Source organism: Hydra viridissima, unplaced genomic scaffold (genome assembly GCF_058129835.1).
Source record: "Hydra viridissima isolate aposymbiotic clone 2 unplaced genomic scaffold, HvirCarnegie_v1 scaffold_13, whole genome shotgun sequence".
NCBI classification, from domain to species: Eukaryota; Metazoa; Cnidaria; class Hydrozoa; order Anthoathecata; family Hydridae; genus Hydra; species Hydra viridissima.
In genome coordinates this window covers 9,773,610-9,794,007 of record NW_028324312.1, presented here as the reverse complement: position 1 = coordinate 9,794,007, position 20,398 = coordinate 9,773,610, and the positions used below count along the sequence as shown (strand labels likewise).

Sequence of the window (20,398 nt, the reverse complement as noted above, 5' to 3'; positions counted from 1 at the left end):
TTTAATAGATTACAGCTTGTCTTTTTCAAAATGCCATTTACATATTTCAACAAAGAACTCAATCAAAAATAAAGTCATGACAAATTCATATTAAGATCTACAAGGCCAGGTGTTCTGCTTATGAATGCAAAAAAAGAGAGAGTTCTGGAGGTTGTAAAAGGAATCCCCTTTAGAGTGTTAGTTACCAAGAATCTACATTTCTGAGAACATAGGAAGGATTGAAAAGTTACATCCTCAGAACAAAAACTCCCTAGCCCTACGCCACAATTCTTCGTTATGAACAAAGGACATTTTAACCCGCCCCATTTCTCAGATTTAAAAAATAAGTTTAAAAGAAAGTTCTTACAATTATACATTATTTTAAGTATACACTAATGTTTATAATTTAAATTTTTAAGAATGAGAAAACATGTAAAACTATCACATCCTAAGTATAGGAAACAACGTTTATCACAAATATTTACATTGGCAAACTTTAAGCAAATAAGTTGGATTTGTGCATTACAAGCGTTTCACGCTGTGATATAACGCACAGTAGGGTGTCCCACTTTTAACCTGACCAAAAAAAATTCAAATGCACCCTATCTCAATCATCCTTATTTGGTCCCAGGACACACCAAAAATTTTTTTAGGTCTCCAAGTCAACGGGTTCCAGTACAAGGTATTTTCTAAAGCGAGGTTCCATGGAATTATTCGCCGCCCCCCTCCCTTTCGGTGCCCCTAACTTATGAATTGAATAGTAGAAAATTGTCCATTTTACATTTATTTTTGTTCTGAAAAAAAATCTTTCATTTAAGAGTTAATACTTCTGCAAACTTGTCATTTACAACAACTAAAGACAAATAAAGTCAAAAATCACATTAAAATTACATAAAATCACTTTTTTTCATGTCTTTTCCAACCTCTTTTCGGTTTTTTTGCACAACTTGCATGGTATCCTGTAGAAGACTTTCTTCATGACTTTCAGCCACAAAATCTTGCACAAGTTTTATATGGCGCTCAGCCCTGTCATTTACTACTGCTAGATTCTCCATCTGATGTTGAAAATGTCTGTAGGAATCATTTTCAAAGTTATCCTTTATCCATGAGTTGATTACTCCCGTAATTATACCTAGGTATGTGAAGAGCAGCCAGGAGTCCTTAGTGATAAAGTCGGACAAAACTGACATAGGAACCACATGAGTTGGAGGTTGAGGTTGTTCCTGTTCAAAATTGTCAGGTTGCGGACAATTGAAACCTAGCAGCTTCTGAGCTAGCCCAGCTCTTTCCTTCAGTTCTAAATGTCTATTTGCTATTGAAAGAATAACTAGCTGTGGGGTCAGGTACCATCTATGACGGACCAGGCTTGCATGAAGCAGCTTTCCCAGGGGACCATACTTGGATATATATAGCTTATTGCTCATCATTTCATAAGCTAGCTTAAAAGCATCCAAATCATGTGATGGAACCTGGGCAGCCAGAGGAGACTTTAAAAAGTATGCTCCATAAAATGTGACAATAAAGTCAGTTGACAGTTCAAGCATATCTTCCTCACTATTATTCAACTTTAAATTAAATTTTGAAGTAAGCTGCATTGTAAGCAAGTATAGACAATCAGCCATGAACGTTGCTTGATGGTGGGCACCTGGTTGTTTGAACTGGAAACCAGGTACATGGCCACCAAGGTAAATGACTATTAGCTCACAAAGAACTTTATAATCTCCCCTTTGAAAGCAATCTTGTTTTAGGGCTGTTATGCAGAAGTTCTTAGTATCTAATACACTTCTATGAAAATCAGTACCTACCATATACTCCTCTCTTTCATAATTGAAAAACAGCAACTGATCAACATAATTTGCCCTTTCTCTTATTTCTGGCCAGATTTTTTGAAAATCTTTATATATTGCACGTGATGGAGATTTTGGTTGAACCTTGAATATAATCCATTGCATGGGAAATATGTCTTTCAGATATATGGTGCCTTTAAATATCAATTTTTAAAAGTTGCAAAATATAATAATTTTGCAACAGTTTAGTGCAACAAACTTTTAAAATATGTTTTCAAAATATTTTCCTACAGAGCAGCCAAAGCACAGGTCTTTTAAGCACATGATCCACCAAGAACTTAATTCTCCACTTGTATTTTCTAGTATTAGAGGCTGTTGTATCTGCACTACAACCAATGATCTGGTCAGTGAGCTCATAATACTCTAATATGTTCTGAATAGCTATAGCTTGATCCTGCCCTTTAGATGACTCAATTTCTAGAACTCCTAGCAAGAAATCTAAGGGTTCATTGACCTGGGGGGATGATATACTGAGAGCAACTCTTTCTACAGTTTTAGACATTTTTTGGTCAGTTCGATAGTGTTTGACCAGTTTCGTATCAAAATGAATGACAACCTTTAAACCCCGAACTTTGTCCAGATTTTCTTCTCTCACTAATCTAGCTTCGTTTTCAATCACAATCTTTTTGTTTCTATGTAGACTACTCTTTGATACAGGAACTGTATTTAAATCAACACCACCAATCTTGAAAAGTGAGGACAGAAGTGAAGTTTCAGCTCGAGCACTGACATTGTACCTAGTCAAGAAAGGAACCCACTTGTCAAGAACATCATTCATTGAAAGCTCCATGTAAACTCTATCTTCACTGATCTTCTTTTTTTTTTGGCAAGGTTCAAATTCACTGTCAGTATCAGTAGTACTCGTACCACTTGAAGATAATTCTATCTCAAAACCTTTCATCCTTTCTATGTCCTCTACAGCTTTTAGTTTGACATTTCTTGTTTTTCTTTTTTATGTTGTTCTTCTCTACGCATACTTTCTATCATATCTAACATTCGTTTTTCCCCGTCTACCATTTTTTCTTGATAAGATTTATCTTTCCCAGTGTCAAACTTAACCATTTCACCTTTGAATGCTCTTTTCAGGAACTCAATATCTTCTGTCTTTGCTTGCTTGTCTCTATTTTCGTCATCTCTTATAAGTTTTAAGACGTCTGTTTTATAAACAGGAAAAACACAGTTTGCTTCTTTTATAAAACTCTCTGTTTATTTTTTATATTGCTCTTCTTTTATCTTGTTTATTTCCATAAGGGTTCTAAGAGTACATAGTTTCTCGTAGCGTTCATAAGATTTCTCAAGCTTCTCTTTCACTACTTGTTCTGTAACCCGAAATCTTGAATCAAAACCACCTTGTCCCAAATACTTAACAGTTCTCTCAGAATGCATACTCCAGTAAATTCTCCCCTGTTACTTTTTGTACACTCCCCTCCAATGCAAAGCATAGATCTTGATATTGTCTTTTGTGCACAGGATAGTTTTGCGTTTTGATTATTCTTACTTGACCTGAGCCAATATATTCGGCGACAAACTTCTTCCAGTGTGGGTAGTCTAAACATATATAAAAGTCTTTACATATTTGTTTCAAAAGTTTTTCACCTAAAAAAAGTTTCTCCAATTTATTATTTTACTTAAATCTTAAAATATTACCTGTTTGGTGCAAACATATGTAATGGATGCTGAAGTATGTAGATTGTTCTTTTACACCTATTAGTTCTCTGTGAAGCTAATCTTATGTCATCATCAACCTGAGGTTCCTGGTTGACAATCCCTGTTAGTCCTAGGAGAGGTGTAGTTACCATGGAGCTCTTCTCATTTTTCTCTCTAACAGTACTCTGAGCATTTCTAGTCCTTGGAGATTTACGAGGAAATCCATCATCATCGGCCATTATATATTTTAAGAAAATTGTTATAATCTGAAAAGTATAAAATGAAAGGGTTTTATAATATTTTACATAAAAACTATTATTTGATTAGAGCATTAATATCGCTAAATCAATGACAAAATATTGCAAAAACAACATATTTGAATTTGACTTTATTCATTCAAGATATAATATTTCAATTTTTGTATAAAAAATCTCATTTTATGTCTAAAATAAGACATCTTAATTTGTGGCTGAAAGTTATGAAGAAAGTCTTCTACAGGATACCATGCAAGTTGTGCAAAAAAACCGAAAAGAGGTTGGAAAAGACATGAAAAAAAGTGATTTTATGTAATTTTAATGTGATTTTTGACTTTATTTGTCTTTAGTTGTTGTAAATGACAAGTTTGCAGAAGTATTAACTCTTAAATGAAAGATTTTTTTTCAGAACAAAAATAAATGTAAAATGGACAATTTTCTACTATTCAATTCATAAGTTAGGGGCACCGAAAGGGAGGGGGGCGGCGAATAATTCCATGGAACCTCGCTTTAGAAAATACCTTGTACTGGAACCCGTTGACTTGGAGACCTAAAAAAATTTTTGGTGTGTCCTGGGACCAAATAAGGATGATTGAGATAGGGTGCATTTGAATTTTTTTTGGTCAGGTTAAAAGTGGGACACCCTAACGCACAGTGTGTCAAAATCCAAATAAACTGGCAAAATATACACTCTCCCCCCCCCCCCCCCAAAAAAAAAAAAAAAAGAAAAAAAAAAGTTGCACAGAACTAAAAAATTGAGTTTCTCCTAGATTCCTCGGTAATTTTCACATCTTCCTTGATAGGTATATATGAAATCAGAAAAAAAAAAAAAAAATAGCCGTCAGAACTTCCAATTGATGCAAGATGCAACCTTTTAAAAATAGATAAATGTAAAAATTAATTATTTTCACACCTTTTTCACTACATTTACACAACTGAGGTAATTTGTTATAACTCAAAAAAGTAGGTTAATCACTTAGATATTAAAAAAATTTCTTATTAAAAGTTACCAAGTTGGCTGAATATCCAGCTACAGCATTGACATTAGCTTCAATAAGAAAAGCCTCCGGAGATCCTACCAAGAAAGATTTTGTTGTCATTGTTGTCGAAATGCAACAAATCTTAGCAAACTTAAAAGCATGGAGTTTAGCTTTCCAATAAAAATGAAGATTGAAGATGCCTTAATTTTAAAAATTCAGTGTGAACTTTCTGATGTAATGTATCAAACTATCAAAAAATCATCCATAACACAGAATCATAATATAATTCCTACAGAAATGCTTAATGTTTAACGTTCAACGTTCAACGTTTAATGTTCAACGTCGTTTCGTCATTAGTTCCTAGGCTTTGAATTAGTTACTAGGCTTTGGTAAAGCGCGTTCTTCAAATGCACGCGGCCATTGGAGAAAGATCTTTTGAGCGAGTTAAAACTTTTTTCCTTTTGGAATTTAATTATTAGTTTAGATATATTACATAAAGAATCATCTTAATCAATTATATATCGTATTATAATTGAAGTAAGTATGTGAAATAGTTATACATTTTTATCAGATAAAGTAGAAAGGATTAAAATTTTTATTAGATAAAGTAGAAAGGATTTAAAGTAGAAAGGATTTTAATTTTTTAAATCGTTTAGATTTTGTTTTAGTTTTTCTTTTAGCAGTTTTATTTTTATTTTTTTATTTTTTAGAAAGAAAATAGGGATATGGATGTTACTTAAAGTTATACTAATGCTATTTCCATAAAAGGGTTATATTAATACTTTGAAATTTCTGTGATGCTATTAACTATTTTTGTTCTTTTTTAAAAAATTTAGAAAAATAAATTAAAATTTTGTGCCAACACTAACAACGCATGTCACATGTTATTGTATGTAAAGGTTAAATTTTGTTATGAGGATTACAGTTCTTATGAAGAAAAAAAAGAAGGTAAAGATTATTGTTTGTAAATATATATTTTGTATCTTTTTAAATTTTCTTGCGTCATTTTTAGAATTTTTGTTTGCACACGTTTATTGTTTGCATATATGCTTTTTTGATATGTATGTGTGTGTATGGTAATAAGTGCTTTATAGTTGTTTTATCAATGTGTTTTTATAATAATGTAAAGTGTTTTTTTACTGTTTGTGTATGTGTTAATATGTGTTACATAATTGTTTTAAAAATGTGTTTAAATATGTATATAAGGTATTTATTTATTTTAGTATTAGTATATGTTTAACCTTATATACATATTTAAACACATTTATTGTGCTTATAGTTTGTACATATGTTTATATTATGTTCTTTCTGTGTTTTTAAAGTGCTGTGACTTGGTAAACATCTACCTGAAAATCAATTAATGTATTTTAGAGAAGGAGCAGAACATATGGCTTTAGATCGTGCAGCTCAGCGTGATATGCACCTAATGGCATGGTTTAAGTTAAATACTGAAAATGAAAGAGCATATTGCTATTCGTATGTAGACATTCCTTATCACTTTATATTTGATGATAAACATTGTAAATGGAAGGTTAGATAAAGGGGTGGTAATAAGGTGATAGTAAGAATGTATAAAGTTAATCCAACTGGAGAATAGTTTTTTCTTAGACTGTTACTTTTGCAAGCAAAAGGAGCAACATCTTGGGAGGATGTGCATACTGTTAATGGTATTGTCCTTGAAACGTTTTGTGTAGCATGTGATTTGAAAGGTCTGTTGCAAGATGACACTGAATGGCAGAATACACTTTCTGAGGCGGTTTTAAGACATGCCAAAGAAAATTAGACAGTTGTTTTCAATTATTTTGACCTTTTGTGAACCTGACAATCCTTTACATCTCTGGAATACATAGAAATTTTTTATGATGGAAGATTTCATTCACCACTCAGTCCCACTTCTAATAGCTGAACAAGCTACTCTTCATCAAATTGAAAAGATTATTAATCAAATGTGTTATATAAAACCATATTTGTTTATAGTTGTATATATGTTTAAATTATGTTGTTTCCATGTTTTCAAAGTGGTGTGATTTGGCATTATGTTGAGCAAGATTGATAACCTTGCCACCCAAGCGATGTACTTATAGCAGAGTTGTGACTTGGCAGCATTTAGTGCCAGGCGGAGTTACTGCTTTGGAGCTAGGTTGTGTTGTGTAGCCTTTTTTAATTATTCTCAAAACACATAATAATGTCTGTTAATGTTTAGCGTAATGTGTATGAGAGTATGCAACCTTGATCTTTAAATCCATGGTGTTTTCATGTCCTAAATTTGAAGTAATTGAATAACTAATATTGAACATAAAAACAAATATACTTTTATGTATTTATATGTTTAGTAAAAAGATAAATATAGTTAACTTTAAATTGGTTTTCTAATTTTGCCTTTCATATTTTAATTTGGTTTGTTATCTTCACTGGATTTTAGGATCAAGGATGTAAATATTCTATTGTTATGTGTTATTGTTGTGATGTTTTGTGTTGGTATTCATTTTTAACAATAGACACCTTCATGTTGGTGACTATTGTAAAAAATGAATAATAGGTTGTTTCATTATTGGAACTTACTGCTTTTATTTATTTACTGAAAGCCAAGACAACATGGTAAAAATGCAATTTATATCTTAAATTGGTTTTTTTTTTATATACATATATAGTATTGTTAATCCTTTTGTACTTCGAAACAGATTTTATTGTTACATTTTCGATAAATGTTTATATTAACTGCCATATCAAAATGGGTTACTATAAATAGGTACATCGATTTTCAGTTTTTATGCGGTGTTTTATTTTTGTTTTTTTTTGTTGTTGTTGTTGTAATTATAGTATCATAATTCCATTTTTTTTTTCTTTAGGATTTACGATTGACGCATTTATACGATTTATAAAAAGAAACCTGATTACCTTTTATTGTAAATTTTGGTCAGTTAAAATGATATAAATGTATGCAATTAGTTCAATTTTTTTTAAAGTTTTCTCTATTTTAAGCCTAATAATTTGCTGTACATAATTTGGTGGTTAATATTGTAGTTTAGCGCATTTTTCAAATATCGAGTTACTTAAATTTTATAAGGTCTTTAACTAATTAATTAGCTTAGTTTGCATTTGCATCACTTTTGAGGAAAGAAAAAATTCTTATATATGTTAAATTCTTATAAATGTTAAAAAGAAAAAATTCTTATACACGTAAATCATTGTTTTACATTTCGGTATTCTGGTAAAAGGTCTTCATCAAAAACTTGACTACTCTTAATAAAAATATTCTCCTGACCACCATTAAGGTAAAACGGCAAAAACGGGGAAGGGAGGTCCTTTATTAGTGTCAAAATATTGAAGAGAACTTAACGTTTTAAAAACAGTTTCCTTTTTTAAAGAAACATGTGTCAAGGGGATACCAAAAAGTTAATAATTTATGTATAATTAACGTTCGCTTTATATTAATCTTATAAATTAAAGTTCATGTTATAAAAAATATCACAAGAATTTAGCTTCACTTTTTCGTCAATTTAAAGCATTATGAAGTGTTATTATTTTGAGTCAGTAACTAAAAACGTATTGCGTTGAACTTGGTAATATCGAGGAAAATGGTTCTGCCTAACACTGATATGACCTATGTCAATGGTAAATTACTCAATATTAAATAATTGGTAAATTATTTTACCTCCGCATACTTTTTATTTTAACTTTACAGATGGTTTAATTTTTTAAATTTGAAGGCGTTTTTCTAAAAGGGTATTAGTTATGGTTTCGCAACTTTAAATTGTGGAATACAGCCACTATAAATTAACAGACCGACCATAACCCGTTTTACGGGTTGCTTATTGCTAGTCAAGATAATTATCCTTCACTTTATGGTTTGTAAAGAATATATTTAATTACAACTAACTTTTACTGAATGACAAGACTCTTGCTAAGAGTGGAGGAAAGTTTAAATATGTATTTCACTTTAAAGCGGGTTTTGTTGGTGCCTCCGGTCAAAGTGTGTGTAAATAAAGTACACTGATAGAATTATTTGCGAGGCCCAAGTTAATGAGCGAAATCTTTTTCAGACAGCTATAGTTCCATTTAAATCAACTATCATAAAAAAAGAGTATGGTTAAATGAGAAGTCCTCGAGTACACATTATTGTAGACCCGTACATTTCCAATATCAAAAGGAAACACAAGATTTGCTCAGAAATGAAGATGAACATCTTAAAGCTGAAATAAATAGAATGGTCAGCTTTTAGGTAAAATACCTTTGTCATTAGGACTTTCTACTCTGAATTGGTGGCTCAGATCTTTTGAGTATACTTTACCTTTGGGATACAAGATTAACATTAAAACATACTTTGCCAAATCCTCTTCTGAAAGAAATTCAGTAAAAGATTGAGAGAAGAGTATTCAACAGATGTTAAGGGAGGATGTAAGCTTTATAGTGGTTTATCCAATACTTTGGTTTTAGTATACGTGCGCATTTTGGTTTGAGGAATCAAAATTTTTTATATAAATTGATCTTTGTGCGCGAAAAAAGACTGACACGCATACGCGTTTATAGTTTGAGCTTCGGATAGACGTAAAAATTTTTAAAAGAGACGCGATATTCTATTATAATGTATCTGGGATAGAAAAATCCAAACTTTTCATTTAAATCTTTATTTGCGCGCGCAAATGACATTGAAATATGTGCGAGCGCGTAATACGTGTAATAGGTAAGAGTAAAGTTTATTTCTGATAATAAAATTAAACTTTTCATTTAAATCTTTATTTGCGCGCGCAAATGACATTGAAACATGTGCGAGCGCGAAATACGTGTAATAGGTAAGAGTAAAGTTTATTTCTGATAATAAAATTAAACTTTTTATTTAAATCTTTATTTGCGCGCGCAAATGACATTGAAATATGTGCGAGCGCGTAATACGTGTAATAGGTAAGAGTAAAGTTTATTTCTGATAATAAAATTAAACTTTTTATTTAAATCTTTATTTGCGCGCGCAAATGACATTGAAATATGTGCGAGCGCGTAATACGTGTAATAGGTAAGAGTAAAGTTTATTTCTAATAATAAAATTAAACTTTCGGGCAAAAAGACATAAGTATTGATGCATCACATTATCATATTTTTATAACTATTTATGCAAGCATCTGCGAACTTTTTTGATGCAACAAATAACGATACGAATCGATGCATTAATATATTAAACAACTTTTTTTTACATTTTCCGACTAAAAAATTTATTTTCTTCAAAACCTAACTACCTGTAATAAAATTATTAACAAACACTACTTAATTAAAAAAAAAAAAGAAAGAAAGAAAATCTTATTCATATTTCTAATTTTTAATTTATTCAAAAAAATAAGACTTAAGCTGAAGGAAATAACATAGCAAAAAAACAGCAAAAAACAGCAAAAAATAAAATCAATAAGCTTTTACATAATAAATTGTTGACTGGACATGTTTAAACATGTTGAAGTTTGTTCTTGTGATTTAATTTTAGAAAAACATTAAAGCTTAATCTCAAAGACTAGGTCTACTGAAATCACTAAATAACCGAATGGCAAACTTTATAAACTTTAAACAGTGAAGTACTCAAATGACGCAATAAGCAAATATTTGTTAGTCATCAATTTCAACCACTGGTGTAAAAATCAAGGTAGGAAGTCCCTGACGTGAAGCCATCATTTGATATAGTCCTTAAAGTAGTTTTGCTGAATGTGCAACAATTTTTCAATATGCTGAAACAGAAATTCTGTTCTTCTATACGAGACAACTGCACCATCGGCACTGAAGGCTCTTTCTGAAGATGACGAGGAAACAGGCACTTATAACTATTTTGCAGCAGCCCCAAGGAGAGGAAAGTTGTATTTATTTGTTCTTTAAAAATCCAACATACCCACACCTACGACCCCTGGGAATTTTTGAAACATCTTCCATTTAGTGACATGTCCGACTTTGGAGGTGTTGCCGGACCAGAATAGTTAGTCATAGGTGCAGCACCTTCTTCCATTCCAAAAGTATAGAAAGGATTATGTAGTCTTATGTCAGATACGTTGCTGTCTGCCAACGTTCAAATTAAAGACCAATACTTGCATTTTGCAATAAAAACTCGCTTTCCATCAGGTGTAGTACTGGCTTCTTCTTCAAACTCCAAATCTTCTTCCGAGTTTCGGTCTTCGGCCTTATCATCCTTCAAAATGTTGTTCAATTACAATTTTAATACTAAATCAAATTAAATTTTTTTTTTCTTCCAAAAAAAAAAAAAATCTTCAAGAGCTTAATTATGTTTGTCCTTGTTAGAAGCTTCTTCAAACAAGTTTGTTTTTTTTTCCTTTTCATCCAACTCGATAGAAGCCATCTTTAGATCCGGACCTAGTTTTTGGTCCGGAGTAGTTTTGGCTATTTGAAACATTTTCCATTCAGTGACAACATCTGACTTCAAAAAAATAGTAAATTTTTTAAGAGCTAAATTATTGTAAAATTAGTTATATTAATTTATGCACGTATTTATCTTAATTGTGAACGTCTTTGTACTTTAAAGAGAATCCTAAAACTCGCTCAATTGCAGAAAGTTTTTAAAAACGTTTTAAACACAATTAGCAGCAATATTTCAACTCGAAGACATTTTAACTACATAACACCTATTTATTTTAACTTAAGAAAATGGTCTTACCCGATTTTTAGTCGATTTAACAACACTTGTTGTAATTATCTTTTAAAAAAAGCGTATTTCCTTTTTAAAAAATGAATAATGTATTTGATGGTTTTTTTATTTTCATATAAAAAAAAATAAACCGGCTTAACTGGCTTAAAAATGACATTAAAAAATTTGGCGATTTTTTTTATTTTTTATCAATATTTTAATCAATAGATTTAAAAAATATTTTGCGAAATAAGTAAAAAGAAAATGCTTTTAACTTAACATTTAGTTATATCAAAAGAACAAAATATTGTAAAACATCATAAAGTATGGACAAATCTTTATACGTTTTTATCGATAATTAAAACGATTTATAGTTTACAAAAAACGATATTTTATCGTATCTAATCATATCGAAAGTCATTATCAAAACAAATATTAATTAGTTTCGATATTTCGATAACGATTCGCAGTTATTAACATTTACGCTTTTCAGCTTTTTCACTTTTATGACTCACTGTTAGCCATACCACAGTAAAAAACTTTATAAAAAGCTCAACATGCTTTTTACGATGGAGGAATGAAACCCTTTTACACCCGTTAGAGGAATGAAAGTATAAAAATTCCTGATTTCCGAAATAAAATTTACATCAATGAATAACGTTCAAGAAAAAAAAAAAATCGTTTAAAAAAATTTTTCTGTAAGCACATGACACATTACGCCGAAGTAAACAAAAACCTCAACATTAATTTCCGAAGGAACCCTCCTTCAATTTAAGAAAGGATTCTTTATTGCACAAGTTAGAGCAAAAAAAAAAAAATATTGACATTTCCCGGGAACAGATGATTGTCTTTTAAGTTTACATAATTCACATTTACTCTCTTGATTATTTGTAATAAATTCCTAGTTCTGCCATAACTCACAATAGCTGCAGAGGTTTCTCTGCCTACTTAAGTGCTTTATATAGCTCCCTTCAATTTTGATCATGTTGTCTCATACCAGATATGTTGCCAAACAATTGCTTTCTTCACAAATCAACTTTATTGATCCAAGAGTGCTAGTTGGAGCATTTGAGCATAACAAAGTTCGCTTCAAAAAAAGCATAACTGAGAGAATTTCTCTCAGCCATTTCATTTCAATTTTAACTCTATCAAAACATCGTCAAGCTTGGAATAGTTGGTGGTGGTGCTGGAATGTCAGTCTGGAAACAATTGACATTGGTGACGTAAATGGCTCTCCTCCAAAAAAACAATTTCTCATTGAAACACATTATAAGGATAACAAACAAAAACAAAAACATCTTGTTGCGTTTGAAGAAGACTCGTCAGAAGCTTATCAAAACATTCGACGGCTATTCTCATTGATTCAAGCCAAGTCTTCAAACTTTTTCATTTCTTGTGACTTAAAAGTTGCAAACATTGCCTGTGGTATACTGGCACACTCTAGTACCCACAAATCGTAAAGTAATTGTGGTTTACTGGTACACTTGGTATGAAGTTGATTCTCAACATCATTCAACTCCTAGCTGTCAATTGGATTTATCAGAATGAGTTTTAGAAACTTTGAATTCTCAGGATAGCTTTCAAAAAAAACAATTGTTTACAAGACTGTCATTCTTCTGGCTTTGACTAACTTTTGTAAAAGGTACATTCAGTCTTCTTTCACTTCAAAGAAGTCATTCATATGAAGCGTTTTTAAGTGCATTGTTAAAATGAAAAAAAAAAGAAGTGTTTGCTGCTGTTTCTGTTACATGTGTTCATAAAGTTTCGAACTTGTTAAGTTTTTTTCTAAGACGACGTTTGCTAGCAAGAGTTTTCACATTTTTATAATGAGTAATATATGTTTTCATTGTTCCGAAGGGTTTTTTTTCGGGAAATGCGGGCTGAATGTTTTTCTAAACTTTTTAACGGTGGTACATTTTATTCTACTATCCTTGCCTTATTAAAAAGAATAATACTCAAATTTACTTTGAATGTGCCCAGCAGATACACTCTAACCAACTCAGTAAGCAGCGATACGTATAGTAATCGTATTACTCTCGTTTTTACGACAAGTGTTTTGAGGGTGGAAAAGACGTCCGCATGAAATTAGTTATTCTCGTGCTTTTTGGATGTGTTCTACATGTTTTAAAGAAACCTTTTTTAAACGGCTTTTTAACCATTGTGCATAGGAACATGCTTTAAGACTTTGCAACACATCCCCAGATATTTTTTGATTATCATTAGAAATATTTCCTCATTTAAAAAATGTAAACGACAACTTTTTTCAAGAAATTTATTGTTCAAGATAGGTAACTAAGAGGCATAGGGTATACTCATGTTTCTAATATGTTCATACTGGTGTCGAATGAGTATATCCTCATTCGACACCAGTATCAACATATTAGAAACTTGAGTATGCCCCATCCGGATGGCTAGCAAAAAATTAGGGTAATTGGAGCCAAACCAACCTTGCCCCGACCCCTAACTACCTTTTTTTGCTCTATCATAAACTAGATCAAAATATATTGACAGATTTCAAATTTCATCAAAAAATCTCTTTTCGCTTAAGATTTATACCCATGCAAAGCTGAAACTTACCTCCAACTACCCCCTGAAATAACTTTAAATAGTCTTAACTTTTAATCGAAAAATTTTTTTTGATGTAATTCGAAATCTGTTGATGAATTTTGATCCAGTTTAATGTGAAACAAGCAAAAAATTGAAAAGGATTTTCAGGAACCATACCCTAGGGGTGGGCTTTTAGGGGTCGAGAAAGGTTTGCTACAATTATTTATTACAGTAAAAAAAAAATTTATGGTCATTATGGTAAGATTATGATTGATATTTTACATTTCAAAATCATACTAAACGTTTTTTCATAGGAGGTTTAAGATTTTACTTTTTACAAACTAAGTTCCTGCAAATAGAAAGCTACTTTAAAAGTTTTTTAGGGCCTCTATATAGTTTTGGCTGTGCTCTGCAACGTTTCTTATTCGCCAAAACTAAATAAAATCCTAATGAATGGATTCGAGAGCTTGTTCGGTCCAGTAACCTAAGCCTATAGAATAAAAGAAGTACAAAAGAAATGCAATTTTATTTAATAATATTCGTCATCATTTATGCAAATTTTAAGATTCAGCTGTTGAAATAGAGAATTTAATTACTAATATTAAAAATTACTTTTTAACAAATTTAAAAGTTATTTATCATACCGAAGACTTATTTATCATACCGAAGACTTATTTGTCATACCGAAGACAATTAATTCGATAATATGTTGCTCAACAATGTGTACTTAGATTTCTGTAGCTCGTAGAGAACTCCTCGAAATCTTTAATTTATGTGGTGGTTAATGATTTTCCAAAACAACCATGGACTATTTTTTCAAAAACTCTAAGTACCTTAATGTATTTGGCAGCGGAAACTTCAAGAATAGACTCCTGAAAAAACAGTTTAAAGCTGTCTATGTTTTTAAGCAATTTATTGCAAGCATTGCCTTCCAAATGATGGTCCCCTTAGTAGGACACTCTGTAGATGTTTATCAAAAACAGATATCGGTCAACAAACTGTAACCCACACTCCTTGTTTTCAAATAAATTTTTTTAATCTTCTTTTTTTTAATCTTACAACACCTAGCACGTTTCTGACAAAGGACAAGTCTTCAATGTATGCAAAATAATTTACTGTAAAATTATTTAAAATTATAGTTATGCTTAAATAAAAGTTTCAATAAATGTAATTCTTGGGTTAGGATTGCATGTACATTGGTAGCGATAGTGAACCAGTTTCAGAGTATCACTCATTTGTTTTATATCATACAAATGTCCCTCACTGGAATGAAACAGTCAAGGTTTAGAAATGTTACTATTGTTTTAAAATGATTTTTTGTCACTTTGCACTGTTGCTTCTTAAAAGTTTGCAATACAACAAGTATCTGCACATTAATTTCATCCACCACTTCCATTACATATGTAGATCAGGAATCTCTAAGCACCTTAATCTCTAGGACCAGGAATATTTACAAGTTCTAGTATTTTTTTGTTTTTCTCGCTTCTAAATAAACGGGGATTAACAACATTTGTGTACTTTTTTGCTTTTTTTAAATTTGCATCATTAGACTTTTATTGGTCTTACAATCTACACAAACATTCTAGAGCATATTGGTCAGCATTTTGAAAGTCAGGAGTTGAGGTTATGCAATACGGACAAGAGTGCCTTGATGTTGCAGTTTTTTTCCCAACAATTTGAAGCAAAATCTTAAATTCTTTAGATACTGTGTAATTAAAGGAAGAAATGTCTAACTTATTAAAAAAAAAAACAGAAAATTATGATATTTTTCTTTCAATGAAGGCAAAATGGCCAAAATAATAGTTTTATGGACGCTTTAATCTTTAAAATCTTTGCATGTATATTCGTCACACGTGCTCAGTTTCTCTGGAATTTTATGATTTTTTAACTCTGGTTTTAGGGTTATTGATAGTGTAACTTTAAGAAATCCCTGCCCTCCATCTACACCTAATTTGATATCAATATCATTTGTTATATAACTTCTGTGATGAAGTATCCTTGCTCTTCAATGTCATTGCAATACACAATATGATTATCTTTTTTTACCAACTAAACATCCATGAAAAATTCAAATGAATGATAAAAGTTGTTATCTAACTATCAAAAAATATTTTTTTTGGTAATAGTTTAAATACCTCTTCGCTTTCATTTAATTCTAATTGCAATGGAAGTTTATCACAATTGAATAATTTTCCAATCATTTTGTTGTTCTCAATCAGTTTAATATTGAAACCAGATTCCACACTTTTCCATCCTGTCTCACTTCTCAGATATTGTGCAACTCCAGTCATGTTGTAATTACTCAGAAATCATAATGAAGTTATTACAAAAATTGGCTTTAAACTAATAACAAATTTGTTTTTAAAAGTATTTTCAATCAATAAAAAATTACCTGGGATGTAGTTTTAATTGAAGTTTGTTCAATTTATCTAAAGAAAAAAAATGTTTCTTAACCTCATTCATTCCAAAAGTGACAGTGCTTCAAACCAAAAGTTTTCAAAGGTAAGGTGTTCCCTGAGTCATTTGTGCTGAAGTAGAACTAGACAGAACTTTTTCTTGCGTTGTTGGGGATGCTGATTTTACCATAGCAGTCAAATTCTTTTATGTTTCTAATTTTGTACAGGGATGTGGAATTCCTTGTTCCGCTTGGGCATAGCAATCTTAACAAATTTGTCTTTCTGCACGTTTTTTTGAAACATATTCAGCGCCTTGATAAACAAATTTTCCCGACACACATTATACTAGATCAAAAATCATCGACAGATTTCAAATTACACCAAAAAAAATTTTTTTGAATAAAAGTTAAGACTATTTAAAGTTATTTCAGGGGGTAACTTGGAGGTAAGTTTCAGCTTTGCCTGGCTATAAATCTTAAACGAAAAGAGATTTTTTGATGAAATTTGAAATCTGTCATTACATTTTGATCTAGTTTATAATAGAACAAAAAAAATTTTTACAATTAAAGGAGACGTAGTTCTAGGAAGGAGGTAGTTAGGGGTCGGGGGAAGGTTGGTTTAGCTCCAGTTACCCTAATTTTTTGCTCGTCATCTCATTCGACACCAGTATCAACATATTAGAAACTTTAGTATGCCCAATGCCTCTTAGTTACCTATCTTGAACAACAAATTTCCTGGTTACTCCCCTAAATTATGTGATATCTCCCCAGGCTCCCACTAAAAAAAGTTGTCGTTTACATTTTTTGAATGAGGAATTGTTTTCTATTGACAATCAAAAAAATAAAAGTTTCTAGGGATGTGTTGCAAGGTCTTAGAGCGTGTTCCAATGTACCATGTAACGTTTGTAAAATATGTATGACGCGTTTCGCTAAACAAATTTGTGATTTTTATTAATAATGAAAAATAGCTCGTTTTCTAATGATTTAGCAACAATTGTTCCTTTAATTTCTAGGAGCGAAAAAGCTGCGTTTATATATAAAAAAGTTAAATAAGAAATTTTTTTATTTATTAAATAAATAATACAGAATTTATCCTTTATTTGTAAATAAATATTACAAGAAACTATATTTCTCTTTTTCAACGGCTCAAGTTGCACGTTTTAATTGTTCACCAATAAACAAATCGATCACTTTTGCTGAACTTACATCCGATGCTAATGCAGCTAAAAATGAAAATGATAGTAGAACAAAACACTTAATGAAACAAGTAAATCAATCTAATATCTCCTTTAACATTTTCTCATAAACAAAACTTGTTTTAACATCTTTAAAAACTTTTCAGTTAAGTAAATATTTACCCAAAATTGCTTTACTGAGTAGGGTATTATTAAAAGAACATTTGCCCTTACTTCTAGTCTTGTTAAACTGGTCTTGCACACTTTTACCAAGAGTCTCGTTAATGCATTTGCTGACGAGGTGAAAGGTGTTGATCCACTTAGCTGTGTTAATATTTTTTCCTAAATCAAGAAGTGTTAAAACTTAAGCATGTCGTACCATGCAATCAATTGATCTATTTGTCAACTTTATTATCGATCCTAACAACTCTCCTGAACAAAGGTTACCCCAAGATAACAGTTTACAATCCTTAACCTGATTTTTGAAAAAAAAAATGCATATACAACTTTTAAGTTATAAACCTACGACGTATTTTTATACTTATAAACTAAGTTAATACTTTACAGAATAAACGTGTCTCATTTAGTAAAGTAGCTATACTAATACCATAGCAACTTGATTTTCCCAATTAGAATACAAACAAAGTGAAACCAAGCCTTTTCATATTTATGATTCCCTTATGTATTTAACCTGGATTACAATTTAACTATATTGAAGCAACAAGTTTTATAAGCCACAACATTAATAAAACTTACCAAATTATTAAATTTTACTTCAGTCGCCAACTTCTTTTGCAAAGCATCGAACATTTCAAGGGAATGACACTTACTAATAAAAAGTGAAGAACTTTCTGGGTCAGTCCTCCGTCCTCGCCTTTCTAGCGCAGCAGGAATTTCTCCTTGGGTTGACTTAACTTCTGCCATCTCCATAAAAAATTCATATCGCCAACCTAAAAGTAACAATGAAAATCGTGATGCCGGTCTACTTTTTGTTAATCAAATTTTTATTGACATTCCAAATGGTAAATGGACGATAATCCATTTAAAATTACAACTCTTAACCACAAAATGTAGATATGAACTTAGTAAGGTGCTAAAAAAAAAGATGTAGTTTTAATGGTGAAACTTTTGATTAGAACACAATACTCATGGCAGGTTGTTGATTTTTGTTGAGAATTGTAAGACTATTATAACATATATATAACATATTATAACATATATATAACATATTATAATTATACTTAAAAGATAGTTAAACTTGCGTCTTTGATCCTTGCACTAAAACGAAGGAAGTGGTTCTCTGTAGTTCCTAAGTAGACTGTTTCTGTTTTAAGCCTGTTTAGTTGACTCTTGGGAAAAACGGTTTAACAATAAAAAACTAGAGGAGCACTGTGGTGATATTGGACTTGAAAGTAAGCTTAATTGCAAGCTCCCTTAAAGTTTTCTATTTTTTCCTTTTTTCTGTTATACTGAATAATATTACTGAGAATAAGTCACGTCGATCTGTCTTGGGGAGCGTCTATCACAACTTAGTACTTTTAAATAAGCTTTAGAGGAAAAAGTGTTTGAAGTACTTTGAGAAAAATTATTTTTGACTGTTATAATTGGACTTTTTTCTCGATTTAGACTGAGTGGCTGTACGTCGCCCAAGAAATAAAACGTTTATTATAAGCAGGGTTGTAGAGTCAGATTCGGAGTCGTAAAGTCGGATAAATTGTACTGACTTCAATTCCAGCTTAAAAAAAATCTTTTATAGCTTCATAATTTTTATATGGATTTTATAGATATTACTCATTAAGATATTTTATATTATAACTTTTGCCCTACCGTTATTACAAAACTACAAGTCCCAGGATGTTCTGATAGCTCAAGGTTATCCAGACATAATGCGAATTGCAGTTTGCAAAGACTAGAGGGCAAGGAGTTTGACATGTTAGTTTAAGGCCTTTGAAACAGTGATAAGCAATTTGGTATTTTGCTGCTTATCACTGAGAATCATAAATCACCTCCGCTGTGCTCTCCTCTACCATTGCTTAAACTAGATATCTTCAGATATCCCAACCCCCAACTTAAACTGTCTGACACTGTGCTGATATTCTTAGTAGAAAGCTAGGCGTGCCACCTCCAAGCACAAGAGAGCTGCATCACAAAACAGAAAGGCTGTAAGTATTCAATTAACTTTTTTCTCTGGAGAGAGAGAGAGAGAGAGAGAGAGAGAGAGAGAGAGAGAGAGAGAGAAAGAGAGAATGAGAAAATTTGTGATTGAAGAAGCTGTTAAACAAAAAAAAGAACTTAAAAAATCTCTCAAGGGACGCTTTGTGTGTCTTAATAGAGTGAACTATTTTGTAACCAACGTCCGAGTTGTTTTTGGAAAAAATGAAGAAGTTACCTTCATTTTACCCAGTTACCAAAGCTAATCACACCAGCTAACTTCTTCAGGTCTTGGTACAAAAGATTCTTCAAGAATATGAACTTAAAGAAGAACAGTTTCTTTCAGTCCAACTGACAATGTTTCAAAAACATGATTGTGACAAATTCATATTTTTATTAGTGACTGCATAAGAGTTAACTGCATAACAAGATTTCAGAAAATTTGGTTGTTCAGAAATTGTTTTCTGAGAAATTTTGTTTCAAGGACTAAGTGGTTGGATAATTTGCATCATGGTGATCAAATATATAATGTTAACATTTTACTACAGTACACTTGTTGTTTTAAATTGGTTACTTATGAAGGAGTCTGAGTCGGGAATCAGAGTCGATCCATGATAAATTTAAGGAGTTGGAACAGCGGCTTACTGACTCCATAGTTCTAAATATAAGGACAAAATATAATAATAAATGCCTTGTTCTGCAAATTTATGAAACTATTCTGATTCAAGTTGCAAAAAGTCATTACACATGTCTTTAGTGCCTTTCTCTAATGAGATTTTAATTAATCTAAACTATTGACTTGGCATGTCT

At 31.2% G+C, this 20,398-nt stretch overlaps 1 long non-coding RNA gene and 2 pseudogenes across 3 annotated transcripts; 1 reads left to right on the top strand and 2 right to left on the bottom strand.

Moving 5' to 3' along the window:
- Positions 1 to 963: 963 nt before the first annotated feature.
- On the bottom strand, positions 964 to 2,822 carry LOC149880395 (uncharacterized; annotated as a pseudogene).
- A 2,688-nt stretch (positions 2,823 to 5,510) lies between these two features.
- Positions 5,511 to 7,647, top strand: LOC149880394 (uncharacterized). 3 transcript variants are annotated; one of them, XR_016446480.1, is made up of 3 exons: positions 5,511 to 5,655; positions 6,079 to 6,183; positions 7,557 to 7,647. It is a non-coding gene; the product is annotated as an uncharacterized LOC149880394 (long non-coding RNA). The 3 variants fall into 3 exon arrangements; XR_016446479.1 differs by having other exon boundaries at positions 6,316 to 7,647; XR_016446478.1 differs by having other exon boundaries at positions 6,030 to 6,183; positions 6,316 to 7,647.
- A 9,728-nt stretch (positions 7,648 to 17,375) lies between these two features.
- LOC145187031 (uncharacterized) lies at positions 17,376 to 18,367 on the bottom strand (annotated as a pseudogene).
- Between the last annotated feature and the right edge of the window lie 2,031 nt (positions 18,368 to 20,398).